At 49.9% G+C, this 25,858-nt stretch overlaps 1 long non-coding RNA gene across 1 annotated transcript in view; it reads left to right on the top strand.

The window, feature by feature from the left end:
• The first annotated feature begins 242 nt into the window (after positions 1-242).
• The window catches only part of LOC135189673 (uncharacterized), a 170,347-nt gene continuing 144,731 nt past the window's right edge, over positions 243-25,858 (top strand). Inside the window, exon 1 of the long non-coding RNA XR_010308216.1 lies at positions 243-445. This is a non-coding gene — a long non-coding RNA (uncharacterized LOC135189673). The remainder of the gene's footprint in view (positions 446-25,858) is intronic.

The following is a 25,858-nucleotide window of genomic DNA, read 5'->3' as shown; positions in this document are numbered from 1 at the left end:
GAATCTTCCCCTGCTCACCCTACTTCTGTGCTGGGGGGAGGAAACCATAGGAGGGCGAAAGCCCTGGCTTCACCTGATATGGTGAGGCCTGGCAAAGTGCCATTCTGATTGGCTAATCTATATCCAATGCCCCATTAGTCTTGAGATGGATACTGATAAAAGGGATGAACAGGTAGCAGGGGGCTGCTGTTGCCTCCTTTTGCATCCTGAATTTGGCTGGAGAGCTTACCTGCATAGCAAGCACGACATTGTGCTGAGACTGCACGTGGCAAGACATCCTGCCTGCACCTGAAAGTCTCCTGCCAAGATGGGAAGTCCTGGAGATACACAGATCATCCAGAGGAGCCAGGAGACAAGGTCAGAGATTGTCTGCCTCCTTTCCCCAGAAGCCTGGGAAGAATCAAGTCTGAAGACAGAGCTCCAGGTGCTGCCTGAGTCATACTTTGTGAGTAAATACTTAAAAGCCTCTTCCAGTATAATATTTGCATTTACCACTTTAAGAAATAAGTGCTCTGGTTTTGCTTGTGCCCTGCCTGTTTAACTTTCAAACCTGCATGGTTTTGAACCTGGGAATAAGTTTCTGGTGAGTTTAATGTTACTAAACAGTTGTCATAGTTATTAACAATCATCACCTGGACAGCAGAATGAATACAGATGATTGATTTTGCATCATCAGTAACAGCCAGTACAGCTGAACTGCTTGTCAAAGAACAACTTAGAGTTCTGCAGGTTATTATTCCTCTTACTGGTTTGCTTCTGCTTTCAAGATTAAGGGTCTAGAAAGCAGCTCTGGTGAGGAGCAGCTGAGAAAACCCAGATTGTTTAGTCTGGAGAAGAGGAGGCTGAGGGGGGACTTCCTGGCTACTTGAAATGAGGTTGGGGTGAGGTGAGGATTGGTCTCTTGTCTATAGTGTCAAGTGATAGAATGAGAGGAAATGGCTTCAGGTTGCACCAGGGAGGCATTTCCTGAGTGGTCAGGGTTTGGAACAGACTGTCCAGGGAGGTAGTGGGAGGGAGTCACTATCCCTAGAGGTGTTCAAAAAGCACATAGACATGGCACTTAGGGACATGGTTTAATGACCGTGGTGGTGTTAGCTTGATGCTTGGACTGGATGATCTTAGAGGTCTTTTCCAACCAAAACAATTCCATGATTCTCCGATTGTTTCTGAGACAGCTAAAAGAGGAGAAAAGGTGTGGAAGGGTGGAGCTGGGAACTCCTGCATAACCTCAAAAGCATCTGATCAGCTTTGTTTTGCCTCTCTGAAGACCAGGCAGAGCCAGTGAGGCTGACACCGTTTGCTCCAGTAAATGTTAGCGTTGCCCCCATCTGCGGTGACTGATTTCACTGCTGTTTTCACTGCACTCATGCCTCAGAACCTTCCAGGGAGCAGCACACCACCCTGCTAGGTTTTCAGAACACACTGATTATTGAGCTGCCTTCTGCTGCTTGCTGACTGCCATGCAGGGAGCCTGCTGAACAGCTGAGTTTAGGAGCCACCGCCTTGTTTCACTGGCATTACTTGTGCCAGTGCTGCCTGCAAGCTAGCCAGGGTATTCTTCTGCTCTCTTTACTCATTACTCCTTCCAGATCCAGAGGCTCAGGGAGCATCTGTCTTAAGGGAATGGAAACACCCAAGCTGGGTCAGTTGAGCCAGGACCAGATGTGGATGCCCCCTCCCTGGAGATGTTCAAGCCCAGGTTGGACAGGGCCTTGAGCAACCTGGCACCAGTGGAAGGTGTTCATGCCCATGGCAGGGATGATCTTTAAAGTTCCTTCCAACCCAAACCACTCTATGAGTCTATGATTTTAGTTACAGACACCCTGAGTAGAATTATTGAATGGTTTAGGTTGGAAAGGACTTCAAAGCTTATCCAGTTCCAATCCCCTGCCATAGGCAGGGACATCTCCCACTAGAACAGGTCACTCAAGGCCTCATCCAACCTGGCCTTGAACATTGTCAGGGAGGTTGTGTTACCTTGCTGCCCAGGATGCTGCCCCAGTGGGTGCTTCCCACAGCAGCCACACACAGTGGTCTGAACAGCACACACACAACCTGCCAGAAGATGTGGCAATGGGTTGGGACCAGAGGAACAGCTGCTCAGAGGTGGCTTCTCTAGGTGCCAAATCTGAAGGACCAAGAGGAGAACAGCTCTGGGCATTGCCTGTGAGCTGATCCTCAGGGAAGGTTTGAATAACACAATAGACTTGCTGTATGAAAGAGTTTTCCCTCTGACACTGCTCTCACACCCTCTCCTGGCAGAAGCATCACTCTTTCTTCTCCCCTTGTGCCATCCCCATCTCCCATCACACTGCAGCTCTCAGTGGCCTCGCCCCATCCACTGCTGTGCCCAGGCTGTTTCTCACAGCAGCCAAGCAGCCAGTTCAGTTTCTATGGCCAGAGCCCACAGTGGGGGTGAGGCAGAGCTGGCTGCCTGATCTGTGGGGCTGCTTGGGAGGGCACATTGCAGCAGCAGTGCTGGCACTGTCTCCATCCAGCTGCTCATGGCTTTCTCTGTGCCTTGCCTCTGACATGTGGCACTGTGGTGGCAAAGGAGACTGCCCAAGCAGGCACCACAGAGTTCCCAGATGCCATAAGTGCTCCCTGCACATCCAGCAGCATTGCTTCTTGGTTAGAGCACATGGAAAACACAGTTCTCAGCCTTGTACTGGAGATGCCATAGAAAACATTGGCATGGAAAGTCCTCCCCGCAGCAGGGTATGCCAGGAGCCATGGTGATCCCCAGGGAGCTCTGAAATACAGACTTGGTCTACTCCCTGTTGACTGTTCCCTTTTCCTGGTTATCTCACAGTGACTCCCAAAGGGTTTATTTGATTCTTCATTCTGGTACTTTTCCTACATTCAGCACCAGACCTGGTAGTTAGGTGATGGTTGGACTCGATGATACTGAAGGTCTTTTCCAACCAAAATGATTCTATGATTCTATGGCTGCCCTACTACCCCACAGCAACTTCTTCTGATGATGATGTAATTCCAGTTCAGCTTACATGACATGAGATGTTGGAGCTGTAGATGTCCTATTGATAGGCTGAATGTCAGGAGGAAATCCTTCCTAGAGAGAGTGATTGGCATTGGAATAGGCTGCCCAGGGAGGTGGTGGAGTTGCCATCCCTGGAGGTGTTGAAGCAAAGCCTGGCTGGGGCACTTAGTGCCATGGTCTGGTTGATTGGCCAGGGCTGGGTGCTAGGTTGGCCTGGATGGTCTTGGAGGTCTCTTCCAACCTGGTGGATTCCATGATTCTAAAATAGCCATCAAGGATGCCTCTGTAATTATGGGAGACAGACATGTGCCTCAAGAGAGTCACTTCTGGAAGCACTGTAAGATGAGAAAATTACCTTCTGGAGAAGACACTTGTCATCAGTGACTGTGCAATATGGGTTATTAATGATGCCTGACTTTCAGATGGTCCACGCTGGGTGGTCTGTTCTGCATTTGTCCATGTGAGTGCTGTGAACCTCTGAGGTGCTTTCATCTTGTTCTTTAAACATCCCCAAGATAAAATCAATCAGGAAGCTGATTTGGGAAACAGCACAGCTCAACAACTGAATCTGCCTCTTAGCCTGACAGCTGAGTTCTGACTTTTCCAGTACCTGATGGGAGCCTATAAGAAAGCTGGGGTGGGACTTTTTATAAGGGCTTGTAGTGACAGGACCAATGAATCACAGAGTGGTTTAGGTTGGAAGGGAACTCAAAGCTCAGCCACTTCCAACCCCCTGCCATAGGCAGGGACACCTCCCACTAGAACAGGTCACTCAAGGCCTCATCCATCCTGGCCTTGAACACCTCCAGGGAGGTTGTGGAGCACAGAAGCACAGAACGTGATCTTTGATCACATTGGGTGCTTCTGTGCTCCACAGCCTCCCTGGGCAACCTGTGCCAGTGTCTCACCACCCTCACTGTAAAGAACTCCTTCCTAACGTCCAGTTTCAATCCCCTCTCTGCCAGTTTAACCCCATTCCTCCTCCTGCTGTCATTACAAGGATGAGGAGGAATGGCTTTAATCTGGAAGAGGGGAGATGTAAGCTGGAGATCAGGAAGAAATTCTTTACAGTGAAGTTGGCAAGACACTGGCACAGGTTGCTCAATGTGGTTGTGGATGCTCCTTCCCTGGAGGTGTTCAAGCCTAGGCTGGGTGGAACCTTGAGCAACCTGGACTAGAGAGAGGTGTCCCTGCCCATGGCACATGATTGGAACCAGCTAAAGACCTTTCCAACCCAAACCACTCTATTTGTGGTGTCACTGCACATCATCTTTTTCCCATTGGAATGGGCTGCCCAGGGAGGTGGTGGAGGCACTGTCCCTGGAGGTGCTGAAGCAAAGCCTGGATGAGGCACTTAGTGCCATGGTCTAGTTGACTGGCTAGGGCTAGGGGATAGGTTGGACTGGATGATCTTGGAGGTCTCTTCCAACCTGGTTGATTCTATGATCTTTGTATTGAAGGCTGAGCCAAAGAGTTAGTATTTTTCCTTTGCTTGTGGGATCAAATTCCTTCTACACTGCATGGTGCTCCAACTCTTTTCCCATCCTCCTCTTCCTGCTAACATAAGCGAAGTACATTTCTTTCTTGTCCTTTATGTCTCTTGGTATGGGTACGTTGTAGAGTTGCAACTTCAGCCAGGCAGTGATCCGTTGTGATTGATTACTCCATAGCTGCCTTGTAAATGCTGACACGTTGGATGCTTTAAGAACACAGACTGGGATTCATTCACATCACAGACTAATCTGCTGCAAATGTCCTTTTAAAAAGTCTTTTATATCACTCCTCAAAGAGGACACCAGGCAATAGAAAAACAACAACTGAGACAAAACTGAGAAGAAATGAGATTCTACTTAACTTTAAATGGTGCTAACAGACTTTTTCTCCCCCCCCCACCCCACCATATTTTTACACTGACGCTCTTTGGAGTGTCTGTTCCAGAACAAATTTCTGTTGTGATCATGCAGTTAGGTTGTTTTGACACATAATTGTTTGTTCCAACTGTAACACGGTGGTAGTTAACAGAGTGAGTGTATAGAGGCCGTTGTCATCAGTAGAGTAACAAAACACTGGAGCAGGCTGCCCAGACAGGTTGTTGAGTCTCCTTCTCTGGAGGCATTCAAAACCTGCCTGGATGTGTTCCTGGGTGACCTACTCCTGGTGATCTTGCTCTGGCAGGAGGGTTGGACTGGAAGAGCTTTCGAGGTCTCTTCCAACCCCTAACATTCTGTGATTCTGTGATTGTATCCTAGGCATGTAGAAAAGGAGGCTGAGAGGAGATGTCATTGTTCTCTACACCTTCCTGAAAGCAGGCTGGAGTGAGGTGACCTTATTGCTGTCTACAACTACCTGAGGGGTGGTTGTGGCCAGGAGGAGGTTGCTCTCTTCTCTCAGGTGGCCAGCATCAGAACGAGAGGACACAGCCTCAGGCTGTGCCAGGGGAGATTTAGGCTGGAGGTGAGGAGAAAGTTCTTCCCTGAGAGAGTCATTGGACACTGGAATGGGCTGCCTGGGGAGGTGGTGGAGTCGCCGTCCCTGGAGCTGTTGAAGGCAGGACTGGACGTGGCACTTGGTGCCATGGTCTGGCCTTGAGCTCTGTGCTAAAGGGTTGGACTTGATGATCTGTGAGGTCTCTTCCAACCTTGGTGATACTGTGATACTGTGAGGTGAGTGTTTGCCTCTTTTCTCTATTCAATAGTGATAGGATGACAGAAAATGGATTCGAATTGCAGCAGAGGAGGTTTAGGTTGGATATTAGGTAAAATTTCCTTATTGAAAGCCTGACTGGAACAGGCTGCCAAGGGAGTTGCTGGAGTCACCATCCCTGGAGGTGTTCAAGAAACCTGTGGCCATGGCAGTTTGGGACACAATTTAATGGCCATGGTGGTGTTAGAATCATAGAATCATAGAATCAACCAGGTTGGAAGAGACCTCCAAGATCATCCAGTCCAACCTAGCACCCAACCCTATGCAGTCAACCAGACCATGGCACTAAGTGCCTCATCCAGGCTTTTCTTGAAGACCCCCAGGGACGGTGCCTCCACCACCTCCCTGGGCAGCCCATTCCAATGCCAATCACTCTCTCTGTGAAGAACTTCTTCCTAACATCCAGCCTATACCTACCCTGGCACAACTTGAGACTGTGTCCCCTTGTTCTATTGCTGGTTGCCTGGGAGAAGAGGCCACCCCCCACCTGGCTACAATGCCCCTTCAGGTAGTTGTAGACAGTAATAAGATCACCCCTGAGCCTCCTCTTCTCCAGGCTAAACAGCCCCAGCTCCCTCAACCTCTCCTCATAGGATTTGTGCTCCAGGCCCCTCACCAGCTTTGCTGCCCTTCTCTGGACATGTTCCAGCACCTCAACATCCTTCTTGAATGGAGGAGCCCAGAACTGGACACAGCACTCAAGGTGTGGTCTGACCAGTGCTGACAGTCAATGCTTGTACTCAACGACTTTAGAGGCATTTTCCAACTGGAACAATTCTGTGATTCCATATTGAGTGATGTGTTTTTTTAGTGCTTTTAAACAAGTGATGGCACAGAATGGCTTTCAGAAATAATTGCAAAGGATAAAGTGTCCTAAGTAGAAGGCCACAACAGCAGCAAAACCCAGTGCCTGACTTTCTCCAGACTGCTGGGCAGCCTTGTCCCTGTGCCCAGGGTGGTCAGGTTGCAACACCAAGCATAGCTCTGGGGAAGGACACCTTGCAGAACCACTAAATGCTGCACAAGAAACAATGTTCTCCTGCTGGTTTGCTAAGGAAGAGGTCATTCTTCCCAGGGAGTAAGGAATGAATCAGCATCTCAGCATGAAGCTGAGGGCTCCAGACCTCCATGCTCATTGTCAGTGCTCCAGCAAGGCTTTTGGTAACAGTTAGTGTCTGCTCTAAATTTCAAGCTGAGAAATGATGTTCTGGTTGTCTGTTTTCCTAAAGTGGTTTTATTTAGGCATGATATACTCATTGTCTGTAGCTGTGGCAGTGTGGTGCTCGTTCTCAGAGCACACAAAATGTTCCACCTTAGAAACAAGGCCACTTCTCAGGGGCAAGTGATGCCAGCATAGGCAGTACAAAAAGTCCTTTGCTCTTCCACACAATGAACTGTCCTATATTTTGAAGAATTGTGTTCTTGTTCTTGTAGGCCTCAAACAGGAAATATTTAAGCACATTTTCAATTAAGTTGCATTGAAGTTAGTGTAGTTGAAGTCCTCCTTTTGTTTTTTTTTTTAGCAGCTGTTTCTAATTAAATGCATCCATAAATGGTTTCATGATCAGAGGTCTTCAGAAAGCACAGAAGCCAAAGGGTTTTGACTACTCTGGGTGCTTGTTTGAGTACCTGTCTGGCATGGTGTGCTGGTTTGAAGCAACTTGGGATATTCTGAGGAGAGAAATTAGGTTATTGGCTGTGAAAAAGAAAACAATATGATGTCTACTGATGGAAAGCAGCCAAGAGGAGAGGGACCTGGGGGTACTGATAGATAGTAGGCTGAAGATGAGGCAGCAGTGTGCCCAGGTGGCCAAGAGAGCCAATGGCATCCTGGGCTGGCTTAGGAGCAGTGTGGGCAGCAGGACAAGGGAGGTTATTCTGCCCCTGTACTCAGCACTGCTCAGGCCACACCTTGAGTGCTGTGTCCAGTTCTGGGCCCCCAGTTCAAGAGAGATTTTGAGGTGCTGGAAGGTGTCCAGAGAAGGGCAGCAAGGCTGGTGAGGGGCCTGGAACACAAACCCTATGAGGAGAGGCTGAGGGAGCTGGGGGTGTGCAGCCTGCAGCAGAGGAGGCTCAGGGCAGAGCTCATTGCTGTCTACAACTACCTGAAGGGAGGTTGTAGCCAGGTGGAATTGGGCTCTTCTGCCAGGCACCCAGCAACAGAACAAGGGGACACAGTCTCAAGTTGTGGCAGGGGAGGTCTAGGCTGGATGTTAGGAGGAAGTTGTTGTCAGAGAGAGTGATTGGCATTGGAATGGACTGCCCAGGGAGGTGGTGGAGGCACCGTCCCTGGGGGTCTTCAAGCAAAGCCTGGCTGAGGCACTTAGTGCCATGGTCTGGTTGACTGTCTAGGGCTGGGTGCTAGGTTGGACTGGATGCTCTTGGAGGTCTCTTCCAACCTGGCTGATTCTATGATTCTATTCCACTCATAGGTTTGCTTAGACATATAACAACAAGGACACAAACATAGATAAGGTAGTCGGTGTCTCTCTCTGCCTTCTGCTGTGTTAAATGCTTCTGCCTGGATCTGTGTAACCCAACTGATCATTTTCCTTCTAATCTCCCTTGTTGATTCTTCCAACTCACCTTGCATGTAAGGCAGGCCCTGGGATAAGGGAGGGGGTGAAAAGAAGGTGGAAGGGTGTTTGGGAGCCCCTCCTGGGCACTCTGATTATTGGGATGGGTGTTGTGTTTCTGTGTTCCTTTTAACTTGTGTGTTCCTGTCTATAGCTGTAAATGTCTGTAATGTATTGCAAAGATCTGCTTGCATATTGTGCTAAGCTGTGAACACAAAGCTTCAATCCTTAACTTCCAGCTGACTGAGTCTAGGCTGGATGGATTAATTTGTGTGTGTGTGTGGGTAACTCCCAGAACCACTACACATGGTGTAGACTCCAGAAGGAACTTGTAGAAATCATTGAGCCCAACCCTCTTTCCAAAGCAGGATCATCTAGGGCAGGTCACACAGGAATACATCCAGGCAGGTTGGGAAAGTCTCCAGAGAAGGCAACTCCACAAGCTCTTTGGGCAGCCTGCTGCAAGGCTCCTGCACCTTCTCAGCACACAAGTTTTTCCTCACATTGAGGTGAAACTTCCTGAGTTCCAGCTTGTATCCACTGACCCTGTCTTATCACAGGACATCACTGAAAAAACTCTGGCCTCTTCTTCTTGACACTCAATCTTTAGATATCTATAGACACTGAGAAGATCCCCTCTCAGCCTTCTCTTCTCCAGGCTAAACAGCCCCAGGGCTCTGACTACACTAGGAGGGAACAGAGCAGTGCCTCACATGCTAGGCACTGGTTTCAGCTGGCTGCTCACTGGAGCACTGGGACTTCATTAGAGTCCTGCTCTATAACTCCCAGAAAAGAGGTTGGAGTGGGGTGGGACTCAGCAAAGGAAGATGGAGAAAGAAACAGAAATCTCCTTCTGTTGTTCTTGTTGCAAGTCAATGAGCTAGTCAAGAACTGCCATGATGAGCAGAGGAAAAGAAGCTGGCAGATGACTGTCAGGTTATGGCCACAAAATCACAACCAGATCCTGCCTTTTTTTTTCCCCAGAAGAATTGCTGCTGTCATTGCCTGTAGATGATGAAGTAAATCCACTCAGCTCTGCTTTTAAATGCACTCAGTTCTGGTTTTCAATGCAAACTTCAGAAGAAAGGTTACAAAAGTGTCATGTTCCTTACTTGGCTCAATGCAGAAAACAATAAAGGGTTATTAGTTTTCATCATTCAAGTGTGAAGTTTGCACTTACAACCATTTGCATCCAGCTGGCCAGATAGTCTGTGGTGTGTGTTTCAATGGATTCAGGCCTTTTTCCAGTTTTTCTTTCAGTGATCTCTAGCTGTAGAATTCCAGATATCCTGGAAGCTTCAATTGCTTTGGTTGGAAAAGCCCTCTAAGATCACCCAGTCCAATCATCAACCCAACATCTCCATGGCCATTAAACCATTTCCCCTACTGCCATGGACACAGGTTTCTTGAACACCTCAAGGGATGGGGACTCCACCACCTCCCTGGGCAGCCTCTTCCAATTCCTGAGCACTCTTGCAGCAAAGAAGTTTTTCCTAATCTCCAACCTAAACCTCCCCTGCACAATTTGAGGCTATTTCCTCTCCTTCTATAACTTGCTACTAGGGAGAAGAGACCAACTTTATGAGGAGAGGCTGAGGGAGCTGGGGGTGTGCAGCCTGCAGAAGAGGAGGCTCAGGGCAGAGCTCATTGCTGTCTGCAGCTCCCTGAAGGGAGGCTGTAGCCAGGTGGGGTTGGGCTCTTCTGCCAGGCAAGCAGCAACAGAACAAGGGGACACAGCCTCAAGCTGTGCCAGGGGAGGTCTAGGCTGGATGTTAGGAGGAAGTTGTTGGCAGAGAGAGTGATTGGTATTGGATTGGGCTGCCCAGGGAGGTGGTGGAGTCACTGTCTCTGGGGATGTTGAAGCCAAGCCTGGCTGGGGCACTTAGTGCCATGATCTGCTTGATTGCCTAGGGCTGGGTGCTAGGTTGGACTGGATGCTCTTGGAGGTCTCTTCCAACCTGGTTGATTCTATGATTCTGTGTTTCCATGATTACAGGATTCTATGAACTGACCTTTGACAGGAGGGATGGAGCCTTTTCTCCTGGCCAGAGATCAGGCTCCCTTATTTGCCTTAAGAATATTTCCATTACCTTTCTGATCTTGTCAGTTTATTTGTCATGGAAAAAAGACTTCTGTACACCTCAGTGTCTTGATTTATGTCTCCTAGACATTATTATAGTGCCTATTTTAATGCAAAGTCCTCCACTAACTTTCAGAGTCTTCTAAAAGCTTCACCCTGTGGATAGGTAAGAGGGTGCAGTGAGTCTGCTTCTGAAGGCAGGCAAGCTGAAAGCAGAGGGGAGTTCCAGCACAGATCACGTCCTCACCAATGGGTGCTGCTCCACAGGGGCTGATCACAGCGTGGGGCTATAACAGCACCCCCACACCCCATCCATCAACAGACTCAACATGGCAAGGGACAAACCAAGGCCAGAGACTATCCAAGTATTGCTGTCAGAAGCCAGAAAAGACAGGTCAAGCCTACAGCATGAGTCTGAATCACAAAATTAACCAGGGAGGAAGAGACCTCCGAGATCATCCAGTCCAACTTAGCACCTAATCTTTCTAATTAACTAAACCATGGCACCAAGTGCCTTATCCAGCCTCCTTTTAAACACCTCCAGGGATGGTGACTCCACCACATCCCCAGGCAGCCCATTCCAATGCCAATCACTCTTTCCATGAAGAATTTCTTCCTAACATCCAGTCTAAACCTGCCCTGGTGCAGTTTATGGCTCTGTCCTCCTGCTCTGTCCCTGGGTGTCTGGGAGAAGAGACCAACCCTACCTGGCTACAACCTCCTTTCAGTCCATCCAGGGCCAGAGACAGAGCTGGGGACCATCCAAAAGTGGTAAGGATAGGGTAAGGGAGGTTGTTTAGGATCAGTGAGGCCTGTGGATGCCCCATTGCCATGGCAGGTACTGCTGACACTGCTGCCAAGGACATTAGTTTGTGAGTTTATTTTACTTAGTAGCTGAGTACTAAGTAAAGTAGGAAGTGAGGCTCCCAACATACCACTCACTGTAGTATGTTTGTGTTTGTTCACTTAGTATCTCAGTGTCTTTCAAGCCAGCTGGCAATTGGCTAGCTGGAGTTGGCAGGGATCACCAAGCTGCACCTGGGTAGGTTTAGGCTCGATATTAGGAAAAGCTTGTTCATAGTAGTCAGGCATGAGAATAGGCTGCCCAGGGAGGTGGTAGAGTCACCAACCCTGGATGTGCTCAAAGGTTGTTTGGATGTGGTGCTCAAGGAACTTTGTAGAGTAGGGTTGGGCTTGGTGATCCTGAGGGTCTTATCCAACCTGAATGTTTCTGTGTGATTCTGTGCTCAAGGAATTAATGATATTCCTGCAAGCTTCCCGAGATCACAGAAGCCTATTGTACAGCCCCAGCTGAGACAAACACTGTCAAGGGAGTGCAACATCTGAGAATCTGAGAATCCACTGGAGACAGAACTTCACTCTTCTCTGGACACCAGCTTTGAAACACAAGTCTGTGGGAAACCATGTGCCCTTTGAGCTGGCACCCAGAGTGACGCACTTGGCGGGCACTTCAGTTTTCCCCCCTTGCACCTCGCTTGGCAGCAGCTGGCTGTGAGCAGCCAGCTGCTCTGGTCAGCACACACTGCTCTTGCTTTCCCCTCCAACACAAAGGTGTATTCATTAATCTTTGCAGTTAGCACTTGTTGTACATTTACTCCTGAAGGCAGGAGTAAGTAACAGCAAAGGCAACAGATTTTGCTGAGCTACTAGGAAAGGGGAAGCTACATGGGCAGTGCAAGACTCCAGAGGAGCAGCTACAGACCTTCACATTCAAAATGATGTTTGGGAAGGTTGGCAAGGGTGGATTGGACTAGATGATATTTTGAGGTCCCTTCCAGCCCCTGACATTCTATGAGTCTAAGGAATCATAGAATCAACCAGGTTGGAAGAGACCTCCAAGCTCATCCAGTCCAACATATCCATCCAGTGCAACCTATCCAACCAAGCTCATCCAGTCCAACATATCCATCCAGTGCAACCTATCCAACCAAGCTCATCCAGTCCAACATATCCATCCAGTGCAACCTATCCAACCAAGCTCATCCAGTCCAACATATCCATCCAGTGCAACCTATCCAACCAAGCTCATCCAGTCCAACATATCCATCTAGTGCAACCTATCCAACCAAGCTCATCCAGTCCAACCTATCCCCCAGCCCTATCCAGTCAACCAGACCATGGCACTAAGTGCCTCATCCAGTTGTTTCTTGAACACCTCCAGGGATGACAACTCCACCACCCCCCTGGGCAGCCCATTCTGATGCAAATCACTCAGTGCAGCTCCTAGGTGTGAAATACTCCATCCCCTCACCACAGCAGTGTAAAGAGCATGACTGATAGTTGTTTTTCCAAATTCCATAAGGCATCAGGGCCCTACATGCAAACCCCCAAGAAACAGCAGTGCCTCAGAGCAACAGGAGCAGTGCCACAGCAATGCTGCCCTGTTTTCTGTGGGCTCCCATGAGACTGGGTTTGTGCCATGGAGAACAATCCATTCGGCGTCCAGCTGCCCTCTCAGATGACCATCTAATGTTTCTATTCCAGTAATGGGGCCACTTCTGTGCAAAGAAGTAGGCATGGAGGTCCAGAGGCAGCAGAACTGCTAAACCCATGTGTAAGTGCAGTTGCAGCCTGAGAAAAATTAGAATGAGGTTTCCTGAAGCAGGAGGATACTTGGATATGGTAGTTGTAGCCTGAAGGTGTTTCCAGGGACAAACCCTGCACCTCCTTCCCACTGGTATCATTATGTTGTGTTAAACACATCTCATTATGGACCAGACAAGAGGTTTGGAGAGTGCAGGGAAATGTTTTGCAAGTGTGCCCAAAGTGCCTGTGAGTGATGTGGTACAGTTTGGCTGCTCCTCAAAAGGAGACTGGATTTTGTTCTGCCCTCAGCTTACAATGCAGATGATTTGTGCCCATGAGGACATCTTCTCTATAGCTTTCAATACCTAATAAAGGGCTAAAAATTCCTTAGTAGCCCTGGTACAGTGCCCTTCCCAACTCCCTGTCACTCAACCACCGAGCTTTGGGAATCCTGCCAAGTCCCTGACAGCAGCTTCTCCCCCCTGGGAGCCGAGCTGCGTGGCACCGTTTGATGCAGGAGAAGAGACAGGCTTTTCAGACTTTATTTTGGTGCCAGCAACAGAAACCTTCAAAGCAGAGGCCTCCTCCCCAGCTGTGAGCAGAGTTGCTCAGGAGGTACCGCTCCTGCCGCTTCAGCAGGCTGGTCAGGGGAGGACAGAGCCCTTTCTCCAGGCTGGGTGCAGTGCAGAGGCGCCAGAGCCTCCCACCCACGGTCCTCATTAAAGAGAAGCAACAACAGCAGAGCCCAAGGACTGTTTACTTACTCGTAGTATCTCAGCAACGGCTACTCTCTATCATCTGGTTCTGCTTTGGTGATTGCTTTCTTCTCCTGAAGAAGAAATGCCACATGCTGCCACACAAGGAGCTGACCTCCTGCTGCCCGACAGAGCCTGCCTGCCCGCTATGCCCAGGCGGGATGGGGCATGGGCTCTGCTCCCCAGCTCTTGGACCTGGCTGAGAAGGAAGTGGCAGAGACCAGAACTTTGCAATTGTTCTCTTCCCTCCCCCACCCCCCAGTAAATCAAGAGATCATCCAAAAAAGTTCAGACTTGTGACACTGGGTCAAACAGCACAACTAATTTTGGCTGATGCCAACAAAACCCTAACAAACAAACACAGTTCTGGAAGTGCTGCCTATGGCAGGGGGTTGGAACTGGATGATCCTTAAGGTCCCTTCCAACCCAAACCATTCTATGATTCCATGATTCTATGTAATGCCCAACTAGTTCCTCCTGATGTTTCCAGAAGGAAACATTGCATTTTGGAAGGCTTTGATTCATGGGGCAGGCAGCTTAGTGGCTTTCACAATGCAGAGAAGAAAGAAATCACAGAAACATTCCAATGGGAAAAGACCCTCAGGACCACCGAGTCCAACCACTAACCCTGATCTACAAGGTGCACCCTAAACCATATCCACAGAATCACAGAATGGTAGGGGCTGTTAGGGACCTTGAGAGATCATCCATTCCAACCCCCTGCCAGGCAGGACCACCTACACCAGATCACACTGGGACACCATACCTGCCCATTTTCCACTCTACCTGCCTATTTTCCACCCTATCTGTCCCATTTTCCCTTTTCCCCCCTCTAAACCCAGAGCACCTGGGCTATGTTGGAGTCTCCTCCCACTCCAGGTGTGACCACTTTGCCCTCTCTGCCCACTCCCCTTTTTAATCCCCCCCAGGAGTATCAGAAACCCCATGCTTGCCCAACTGGGCAGAGGAATCTTCCTCCTGGCATCACTGGTGAGTGCCCATGGTGCACACTGGGTGAATGGTGGAGGGGATCAAGGGCTGGGGGGCCTAGTGGCCCCCCAGTTAGGCAGGCTAGAGACTTGATGGTTGCTCTAATGTAGAATTTTCAGGGCTGGAAGGGACCTCAGGAATCATCTAGTTCTAAGCCCCTTGCCATGGGCAGGGACACCTCACACTAGGTCAGGTTGCTCAGAGCCACATCCAGCCTTGCTTTAAAAATCTCCCTAAATACTGAGAAGTCTGAATTATGCTTATAGAATGTGACTATTCTTTAGCATCTCTTGCTAAAGGCAGAGATGCCAGGAGGCTAACCTCAGGTGTTTCTGACCATCGTGTCCTGCAATTAACCACAGATCTGGTGAGCACCTCTCCTGAGGAGATTTGCTATCCAGATCTTCATGAAGTCAGAATGCTTATCCCAGCTGAACCCTGAGTGCTGATAAAACTGTCATAGAATCACAGAATATCAGGGGCTAGAAGGGATCTCAAAAGCTTATCCAGTCCAATCATAGAGTTAACCAGGTTGGAAGAGACCTCCAACATCATCCAGTCCAACCTAGCACCCAGCCCTAGCCAACCAACCAGACCATGGCACTAAGTGCCCCGGCCAGGCTTGGCTTCAACATCCCCAGGGACAGCAACTCCACCACCTCCCTGGGCAGCCCATTCCAATGCCAATCACTCTCTCTGCCAACAGCTTCCTCCTAACATCCAGCCTAGACTTTCCCCTGGGACAGCTTGAGGCTGTGTCCCCTTGTTCTGTTGCTGGTTGCTTGACAAAAGAGCCCAACCCCACCTGGCTACAGCCTCCCTTCAGGTAGCTGCAGACAGCAATGAGCTCTGCCCTGAACCTCCTCTTCTGCAGGCTGCACACCCCCAGCTCCCTCAGCCTTTCCTCACAGGGCTGTGCTCCAGGCCCCTCACTAGTTTTGTCACCCTTCTCTGGACACCTTCCAGTACCTCAGCCTCTCTCAGTTAAATAGTTGTAAAACCTTAATGAGGTGTGGAAGATGCTTCTGGTGGATGGATCTGTGCTTCTGCCTTGAAAAGGAAAGTCAGCCAGATTCTGGTGGGGAAAAAAAATGAGGGCAACAAAAGAAGGCAGGAGAGAACTACCTCACAGCAGGTAGTTTCCAGAGAGGTTGGCATCCTCCAGAGAGGAAGCTGAGCCTGGCAGCAGTTGCTGAAAGATGAAAAGGGGAAGCTGTGTGTGGACATCCATCTATCTGCTTATTTTTGGGGGCTCTCTTGGGGACATTGGCAACCCTGCGGCAGATACTGCACAAGCACCAGAACAGAGACACTCCTGGCCTGAGGGCCTGAGCCTTGGCTCAAGATAAGGCAGATCACAGAATGTTGGGCCTGGAAGGGACCTTGAAAGCTCATCCAGTCCACTCCCCCTGCAGAGCAGGGGGAGCAAACCACACAGGAATGCATCCTGGTGAATTTTGAATGTCTTCAGAGCCTGTTCTCAGCATGGGGAAACAGAAGTCATAGAATCAATCAGGGTTGGACCACAAGGATCATCTAGTTCCAACCCAGGTGTTCTCATCTCACTTATGGAAGATTCCTTGACTCATTCAGCACTTCAGACAGCCTCTAGCTGAGGCAAGGACTGAGCCAAAATCACCTCAACTTCGGTGCTGTAACCATATGGCCAAGTGTCAGGAAGACTCAGAGGAACAGGACTGCACGAAAGACTGAGCTGAGTCTCAGTCTCTCCACCAGCCATTCCTGCCCCAGAGAGCAGGGCAGGAGGGATTGGTCCTTTCCCTCACACACTCCATCACACAGCCTGCTGCCAGGCTCCTCTGTACTTGCTCTCTCTGCTTAAAGGGCTGGCCTGCTGTGGCTGGTGGGGCCAGCTCTACAGGTACTGGTTTAACTGAAGATACTGAGAAGCACAGCAGGGAATTGTTCCTGTGTACTGGAAACAATGCTTATAAAATCACTTCATAGTAGCTGTAACCTGCTGGAACACAGCTTTGAAGACCAGTGGCTATCCAAAACTCCCACTGAACAAAGAAGTGCTTGTGCTCTGCCACTTTCAACTGGAAGCCTACCTGTACTTCTGATCCTGCTTAAGAGAACAGGAAGATGTCAGTGCTTTCCATATGGAGATACATGAGTGCTTCCTGCAACCAAAGGAGACAAAGTGAATTCATGAGATCAGTTTGCAGTGCTTGAGAACACTGCAGCCTCAGTTTCCAAGCATCAGTTCTAAAGGCCTAATTTAAGGAGCACTGGGGCTGAAAGTGATGTAGCAACACACAAAACCTCCTGGCTACTGATTTTTTTCATGCAATATAAAGATGCAGGTGAACAATCTTGGGCCCTAAAAGCATAGGTAAAGATTTTCAGGTGGCAACTGGGACTGAAATCCTCAGGTTATCCATGCTCTCCCCAACACAATATCAGTCTGGCAGTGAGAAGTGGCTGAGGGAACTGGGGTTGTTTATTCTGGAGAGGAGAAAGCTAGGGGGAGATCTTATTGCTCTCTGCAGCTACCTGAAAGGAGATTGGAGTGAGGCCAGTGATGGTCTTCTCTGCCAAGTGACTAGCAATAGGACGAGAGGAGATGGGCTTAAGTTGTGCCAGGGGAGGTTTAGGTTGGGTATTAGGAAAGATTTCTTTCCTGCAAGAGCCGTCAGATGTTGGAACAGACTGCCCAGGGAGCTGGTGGAGTCCCCATCCCTAGAGGTGTTCAAGAAGCTGTAGATGTTAAGATACTGGAATGTGTTCAGAGAAGGGCAATGAAGCTGGTGAGGGGCCTGGAGCACAGCTCTGTGGGGAGAGGCTGAGGGAGCTGGGGGTGTGCAGCCTGCAGCAGAGGAGGCTCAGGGCAGAGCTCATTGCTGTCTGCAGCTACCTGAAGGGAGGCTGTAGCCAGGTGGGGTTGGGCTCTTCTCCTGGGCAGCCAGCAACAGAACAAGGGGACACAGTCTCAAGTTGTGCCAGGGGAGGTCTAGGCTGGATGTTAGGAGGAAGTTGTTGGCAGAGAGAGTGATTGGCATTGGAATGGGCTGCCCAGGGAGGTGGTGGAGTCGCTGTGGCTGGAGGTGTTGAAGCCAAGCCTGGCTGGGGCACTTAGTGCCATGGTCTGGTTGATTGCCTAGGGCTGGGTGCTAGGTTGGATTGGATGCTCTTGAAGGTCTCCTCCACCCTGGTCGATTCTAAGATTCTATGTGGCACTTCAGGATACAGTTTAGTGGTGACAGTAGTTTGGTTATGGTTGGACTTGATGTTCTTAAAGGCCTGTTCCAAGCTCAGTGATCCTGTCGTTCTGTGATGCCAAAGGCTCTTCACTTCCCATTTCCCAAACAAACTTGGGAAAGACAAACACCAACAATGCAAACCCATTCTAGGTACCCTTGCAGCCCTAAGTGCTGAACTTCACTTTCTGAAACACTATGTCGACATCTCTTCACTTGCAGGCTCATTGTTTCCCTTGGCTGCAGCTCCCTGGCCAGCGCTGACAGGTGAATTTAGAGCGAGACTCACCTTTCCCTGCTGCAGCGGGAAGCACAACTCGCTCCCTGCGCAAACGGGCGGCTCCGGAGCGGGCGGCGCTGGAGTGCCGGCACTGGAGTGGCAGTGTTGGAGGGGCAGTGCTGTAGTGCTGGCGCTGGAGAGGCAGTGCTGGAGTGGCAGTGCTGGAGGGGCAGCGCTGTAGTGCTGGCGCTGGAGAGGCAGCGCTGGAGTGGCAGTGCTGGAGGGGCGGCGCTGTAGTGCTGGCGCTGGAGGGGAAGTGTTGGAGGGGCAGCGCTGTAGTGCTGGCGCTGGAGGGGCAGTGTTGGAGGGGCAGCGCTGTAGCGCTGGAGGGGCAGTGTTGGAGGGGCAGCGCTGTAGTGCTGGCGCTGGAGGGGCAGTGTTGGAGGGGCAGCGCTGTAGTGCTGGCGCTGGAGGGGCAGTGTTGGAGGGGCAGCGCTGTAGCGCTGGAGGGGCAGTGTTGGAGGGGCAGCGCTGTAGTGCTGGCGCTGGAGGGGCGGCGCTGGAGTGGCAGTGCTGGAGGGGCAGCGCTGTAGTGCTGGCGCTGGAGGGGCAGCGCTGGAGGGGCAGCGCTGTAGTGCTGGCGCTGGAGTGGCAGCGCTGGAGGGGCAGCGCTGTAGTGCCGGCGCTGGAGTGCCGGCGCTGCCCTGCAGCCTCCCGCAGCCCTCGGGCACCCGCACGCAGCAGTGGCGAAACCTTCCCTGCCGCCACAAACGGCTCCGGGCAGGAACGGCTGCAATTATTGCTCCCCGCGCTCGTTAAAGAGGACACACGGGAAGAACAGCTTCAGCAGTGTCCCTTTTGGATGCGGTCTTCCCATGGGGATTATGCCGCAGGTTTTTTCTGTTGTTTTCTTTCAGAGTGGGTGGGTTTTTTTTTTCTCTTCTCTTTTCTTTCTTCTCTCTTTTCAGAACATCAGAGTTTACTCTGGGAAATTTCCCTTTGGTAACCTCTACAGGTAGTGCAAGGTGGCTGCTAGAAAATTTTGTGTTGTGGAGTATACTGAAAGGGTCCTTCCCTTTCTAACCCCCCCCCACCCCCGATCAGGTTTCTTCAGCATCTTTTAAGTCTTCACCACAAGCTGAGGGCTGCTCTGACCTGTGCCTCTTAGGAAAGTGCTATGTGGCACATAAGACTTAGGAGGAAAAGGCAAAACTTTGGTGTGTGGTAGTGCCAGGAAGGTTGGAGCAATGTTGTGCTATGGAGGAAAGCTGCGGCAGAGCTTACCTGGCCTTGTCAAGGTGGAGGATTCTTCCCCTACCCTATATCACTGCTGTGGCTGTGACTGGGGTGGGGGTGGACTCTTTGTGGCCAGAGGATGGAGAAGTTCCCACAGCCTAATTTTGCACTGTTGTAACTCAATCGCTGTGTGATAGCAGCAGACAAAGGCAGAGACACTCAATCAGAAAACCTCTTCTTTCAACTACAGTCTCCCTTCCACACCTTCTCTCTTGCTTGCAGCACAGCTTGAGAGGCAGAGTTAGGCACACATCGGGGCGCTGGCACAGGAGGACTCTCCCCTGCTGACCAGGCTATGTGTACTGAAGGTGAATGCAATAGCAGAGCTCTCAGGCCAGGCCCTGGCCTTTGCAGTCCCAGGATGGATGTTTCCAGCAATGACTCCACTCTGGCAAAGGATGCAATAAACCCAAGCAAGCACTGTCTGCTTTCAGGCCCACAGTGAGCTGAGCAGGATCTACTGCTGTCCCCACTGGCATTGCTGCTTCCACAGAGTGGGAGGGACAGCAGACACGGTCTGAGCAGGACAGCACATCTGGGATGTCTGCAGGCTGCTGCCAAGCCAGTCACCTTGCCATGGACAGCCACAGTGGGATGATCAGTTCAGTGGCAGCCTGGGGATGTCCCGACAGCCCTTCCAGCAGCAGCATGCAGCTCCAGCCTGGCTGAGCCTCCTGCCACTGTTGCCAGCTGTGTTTGTAAGAGGTTTAGCAGTTACCTTGCAATGGGAGTGTTCTGGCAGTGGGACACTGCTATGTCAGCAAAGTGCATTGGGCCCAAACACTTTTTTTCACTGATCTTACAACCAGGCTTGTGTTTGAAGGACAGAGACATTTATGGTATTTTCCTTCTGATATACTGAGGTGCTCATCTAGCAGGACTAATTAAACCACACAAAGCACAAGACCAGAAAAGTTTCAGTGAGTGAGAGCAGCTGGGAAAGACTCCAGGCAGCTGACCTCTAGACCAGACTGGTGTTGCCACCTTCTCCCACCCAGCTGCTTCCACTTGGCTCCCTGTTCCTGTTTGCTGCCGTTCCCACTGTGCTTCAGGGAGCCTGGGGCTGAGCCTTCCTGCTCTCTGAGCTTCCCTCTGCTCCTGGCAGGGTCAGCAGATGACAGTGTGGCCATTACTATGAGCTATGCTTACACATAATGGGCTGAGAGACTTAAATGTCAGCGGCAATCCATACCCTCCTCCTGGATGCTGTTACACAGTGAGTGGCTGGAGAGCAGCCCTGAGGAGAGGGACTTGGGGTGCTGCTGGAGGAGAAGCTCAACAGGAGCCAGCAGTGTGCTCTTGCAGCCCAGAAAGCCAACTAGAGCCTGGGCTGCATCAGGAGAAGTGTGACCAGCAGGGCCAGGGAGGTGATTCTCCCCCTCTATTCTGCTCTGCTGAGACCCCACCTGGAGTACTGCATCCAGCTCTGGAGCCCCCATTACAGCAGAGATGTGGAGATGCTGGAGTGTGTCCAGAGCAGGGCCAGGAGGATGCTGAGAGGGCTGCAGCAGCTCTGCTGTGAGCACAGACTGAAAGAGTTGGGGCTGTGCAGGCTGGAGGAGAGGAGGCTCCCAGGTGACCTTCTTGTGGCCTTCAGTATCTGAGGGAGCCCTGCAGGGAAGCTGGGGAAAGACTTCTTAGGCTCTCAGGGAGTGCCAGGACTAGGGGGAATGGAGCAAAGCTGGAGGTTGGGGAAACTCAGCCTGGATGTGAGGAGGAAGTTGTTGAGCATGAGAGTGGTGAGAGCCTGGAATGGGTTGCCCAGGGAGGTGGTTGGGTTCCCATCCCTGAAGGTGTTTAGGGCCAGGCTGGATGAGGCTTTGGCCAGCCTGGTCTGGGGTGGAGTGTTACTGCCCATGGCAGGGAGGTTGGAGCTGGCTGCTCCTTGTGGTCCCTTCCAACCCTGACTGATTCTATGCTTCTAAAGAAAAGAAAAGCTGATGGTCTGCTTTATTATAGCAGGAATGTAAAAAATCCCAAACTCCCATAATTTTACAAGAGGCCACTACTGGTCACAGTCATATATCTCATCTGTCTTTGCTCTTAACACAATTATTTTAAGGGATCCTGTGTTTATATGGAGCACAAAGGAAATACTCAAGTGTATGACTTACTCTCTTCAAAAGTAGTTATTTATAACTCTACTAATTGCTTTATTCCCTTAAAAGCTGGGGGGTCATGGCAACACAGCTGGTTTTGCTCTGGCTACTAAGCCTTAGCTTTGGGCTAATGTTAGGAGGAGAAGTTTACAAGCTGGTTACGAGCAGCTCATGGACAGTGGCAGAAATCCTTGATCTGCCTGCTGAGAGGCTGAGAAGGTGGGGATTGACTTGTGCTTTCAACCAGGTCTGCTCTCTTTCTCAGAGGTAATCCATGGCCTGTTTCCCCTTGATTATATCAGTCCTGCATAGGAAGGGACCAATCTGTTAACAAATACCAGGGTTCTCCTGTAACCTTTCAAAGAGCTCTGTGCTGCAGGCAGTCAGAAACTTGTGCATTTGCTCCCTGTCAAAGGAATTCACAAGGGATGGAAAAAAAACCCATAGTATTCTGATATCAAACCCCTTAGTATTCTAGTATCAGAGTGTTGCTTAATGAACAATGTTTGTTTAGTGCAAAGGAAAAAATCTCTGCAGCTGATACTTTCCTGTTAGACACTCGACCAGGAGTTGATTAGTAAGAGTGATCCAGCTCGAGAAGGCTGCATCTGGCCCCTGTCTGGCCCTGAGACAAGAGCTGACAACCCTAAAAGGGTTGGACTTGATGATCTGTGAGGTCTCTTCCAACCTTGGTGATACTGTGATACTGTGAAAATCAGGTGCTGGCCACTAAACAAAGCTCAAAGATCACCCACACCTTGAAGCAACAGAATTTGGTTATCTGGCATTGCAGGCCATGTAAGCTGGGGAGAAGCTGAAGGGTTCATAGACATTGTGGTTGATCATCTGGAGCACAGTGCAGACCTGCACTAAAGGTGCCAGAGGAAGGAGGTATTGCTTTTTGTCTGTGGGGCTCTGCACACAATGCTCCATGGGGTCAGGTGCACAGCTAAGGAAGGCCTCCTGTGGTTGAGGAGCACAGAGGTGTTGTGTGGGGAAGGATGCCATGGTTAGAAATCCAAAGCCAGGACCCAGTGCTGCAACGTTGCAGCTGACAGGCAGAGCTCAGCCAAGCTCTGAAGGCTAAGGCAGCACAGGAGCTTGAACAGCCACCAGTGCTCACGTTTCTGTGCCAGATATGATGGTGAAAATGGGAAACAAAGATGCTATCTCGAGGCTGATCCTGGAATTGCTAAAAATATCTCTTTTCTTAGCAACACTGGGTCTGCATATGACTCTTCCTGTTGGACACACTGCCTGCAAAACCAGTCAGCACTGAACAGGTGGTGAGAAAGCTTTGCCTTGTTTGTCTTCCTCCCCACCACTAATATTTAGAGCCATCTAAACCCTGAAGTAGCAGATTTCAAGTCTCCTCTGGATTGTTTTTTTTGGTGTTATCTTTTATAACTCCATGTATTTTTATCCTTTGCATAATTTTCCTATCCCTTTTTTCACACATGAACTCTCCCACAAGCACTAAAAATTGGAGCTTTTCTTTCTCAGAGGTACACTTAACAGATATTTTTACTGAGCTCTTTCACAAGGTACCCAAATCTTCTTGCTGGTGCTTAGAACAACTGCAGTATTTGGAATGAATCATAGAATGGTTTAGGTTGGAAGGGATCTCAAAGCTCATCCAGTTCCAGCCTCCTGCCATAGGCAGGGTCACTTGAACAGGTCACTGACCTTGAACACCTCTAGGGAGGGAGCATCCACAACCTCCCTGGGCAATCTGTGCCAGTAACTCACCACCCTCACTAGAAAGAACTTAGAATCATAGAATCAGTCAGAGTTGGAAGGGGCCACAAGGATCATCTAGTTCCAACCCCCCTGCCATGGACAGGGACACTCTACCCTAGATCATTTATGGGATACTGTGTGAAAATGACAACTTGTTGCATCTTTCCTGTGTTACTCCTTTACAATTAACCCAAGAAAACATCAAACCCACTGATTTAAGAAGAGAGAACTTTGGACAACTCTCTTAATCTCACCACATCATGAAAAACCAAACCCCACAGCCCTCTTTATGGATCCTTGCTTTTTCCTCTCTCTGCTGTTTCTGGTTTGTAGCAGGATTTTGTGTAGTACCAGGAGAATAATGGTCTGCAGAATTGTTCTGCTTGGTTCTTTGTGTCTTTCCAACTGAAATGACTTCATTTCTGGAGTATCACTCACCTGCCAGTTCAGAGCAAGGGAGATCCATGCGGCCATCTGATACTGCCGAGTTCATTGCCCAGTGTCTTGGCACCCACTTAGTGCAGTTGATTTAAATGTTGAGCATTTCCTCTTCTGATCCCCTCCTCCTTACCCTTCTGAAAGGGCCTCTGTGTTTAAAACAATGACGATAGGAAGTGTATCAGGGTGCTCACAAAAGGGTCTCCTACAATTAGAATCTAGCTGCACAAAACAGCAGCGAATGAAAGGGCTTTAATGGCACCATCCTGGAGCCACCAGGAGGAAAGATTGGCCTGGCTGGACCTGCTAAGGATAAGGCTAAAGGCAGCCCAAGTGAAACAGCTAAGGTGTTGCCTCCCTGAAGAGTGTGGCACATGCACACCAGTGATAAGGGAGGTTGGGGAAGGGCTTAGAACTGATTTCCTCTATGAAGGCAGCTGCACATGGAATTATGTTACCTGTGGAAACGGGAGGGATCTCTGGATGTGCTCCTGTGTGATCCTGCTTTGGCAGGGGGGTTGGGCTCAATGACTTCTGGAGGTCCCTTCCAACCCCTACCGGTCTATGGTAACTGATCCTTCCCTGGAGTCATCAGCAGACCTTTTCTATACCTATAATCTGTCTCTTGTTTCAAGGCCTGCTGCTGATTCTCATTGTGTGACTATAAATGGGTCTGTTCCCCTGCTTACTACTCGCTTGGAAACTGCTTAGCTTGAAACAAATCCTCTCTGTTCCTGGTGTGACAAACTCTTACAAGGGCTGTGCTGTCTCCTAACAGGGACCCTGGGTTGTTCCTTACACAACACATTTTGCTATGAACCCATTTTTCTGTGCTCCCAGGATCTGCTAACACCTATTTTGTGATTCATTTGTTGCCCCACTCATTTCTGATGCTGAACTAGCCCCGTCCCTTTGAGACCTGCCTTACTGCTCTCTCTCCCCCAGTAAACTTGGCTTCCTTTGTACACCAGTGCACTTGGCCTCTGAAAATTGGCTTGCAGTTAGCAGACAGAAGCAGGGTCAGAATTAGTTCAAAATAAATTAATAGTCAGAAGTTCTAACTTGCTAAGCCGCCTGCAATCCACCCTTCAAAGGATATTCACCAATTGCTGTAATTGCTCTCTTCAAGGGCTTCCAAAAAAATCCTTGGACATGCTAATTAATGCTGTTTTAGATATATGTTAAGCTATTTGACCTGAGAGTTTAATTCTACAGTTTAATTCCATAATGATTGTAAATGGTAGGACTGCTGCATACTTAAAAGAACATTAGCGTGGATTTAGCTAGCTGTTGGCAGTTTCACAGTGACTAACAGATATTAAATAAGCATGAAATTCTAGTGCTGAATGACACTTTTATAGGGGCAAGGGCTGGAAGCTGAAGGCAGGACAAAATATTGCAACCCTCCACGGCGACCTTCCTTTTCCCCTGGATTTTACAGGCTCTTTGCACAAGTTTCCCTGTGCTGGGGCAAGCTTTGGGTGGGTGGAAGGGGCTTTGCTTTTGAAGGCTTGGATCACAGTATCACCAAGGTTGGAAGAGACCTCACAGATCATCAAGTCCAACCCTTTAGCACAGAGCTCAAGGCCAGACCATGGCACCAAGTGCCACGTCCAGTCCTGCCTTGAACAGCTCCAGGGACGGCGACTCCACCACCTCCCCAGGCAGCCCATTCCAGTGTCCAATGACTCTCTCAGGGAAGAACTTTCTCCTCACCTCCAGCCTAAATCTCCCCTGGCACAGCCTGAGGCTGTGTCCTCTTGTTCTGGTGCTGGCCACCTGAGAGAAGAGAGCAACCTCCTCCTGGCCACAACCTCCCCTCAGGTAGTTGTAGACAGCAATAAGGTCTGCCCTGAGCCTCCTCTTCTCCAGGCTAACCAATCCCAGCTCCCTCAGCCTCTCCTCGTAGGGCTGTGCTCAAGGCCTCTCCCCAGCCTCGTTGCCCTTCTCTGGACACGCTCAAGCATCTCAATGATGTCACATAATGAACTTGGGGTGGGAGTTGAACTCCTTGGTGTGCCGAAGTCATTGACACACCTTGGTGATGTCACAGGCAGCAGGATACCCCCAAAGAATTCTTCAGCCACTCAGTAGGATCCAATGGCATCTCCCATTGGAATGGGCTGCCCAGGGAGGTGGTGGAGGCACCGTCCTTGGAGGTCTTCAAGAAAAGACTGGATGAGGCACTTAGT

Source organism: Pogoniulus pusillus, chromosome 33 (assembly GCF_015220805.1).
Source record: "Pogoniulus pusillus isolate bPogPus1 chromosome 33, bPogPus1.pri, whole genome shotgun sequence".
NCBI lineage: Eukaryota > Metazoa > Chordata > Aves > Piciformes > Lybiidae > Pogoniulus > Pogoniulus pusillus.
The sequence above is the reverse complement of the archived record's forward strand: the minus strand, read 5'-3'. Positions and strand labels throughout refer to the sequence as shown.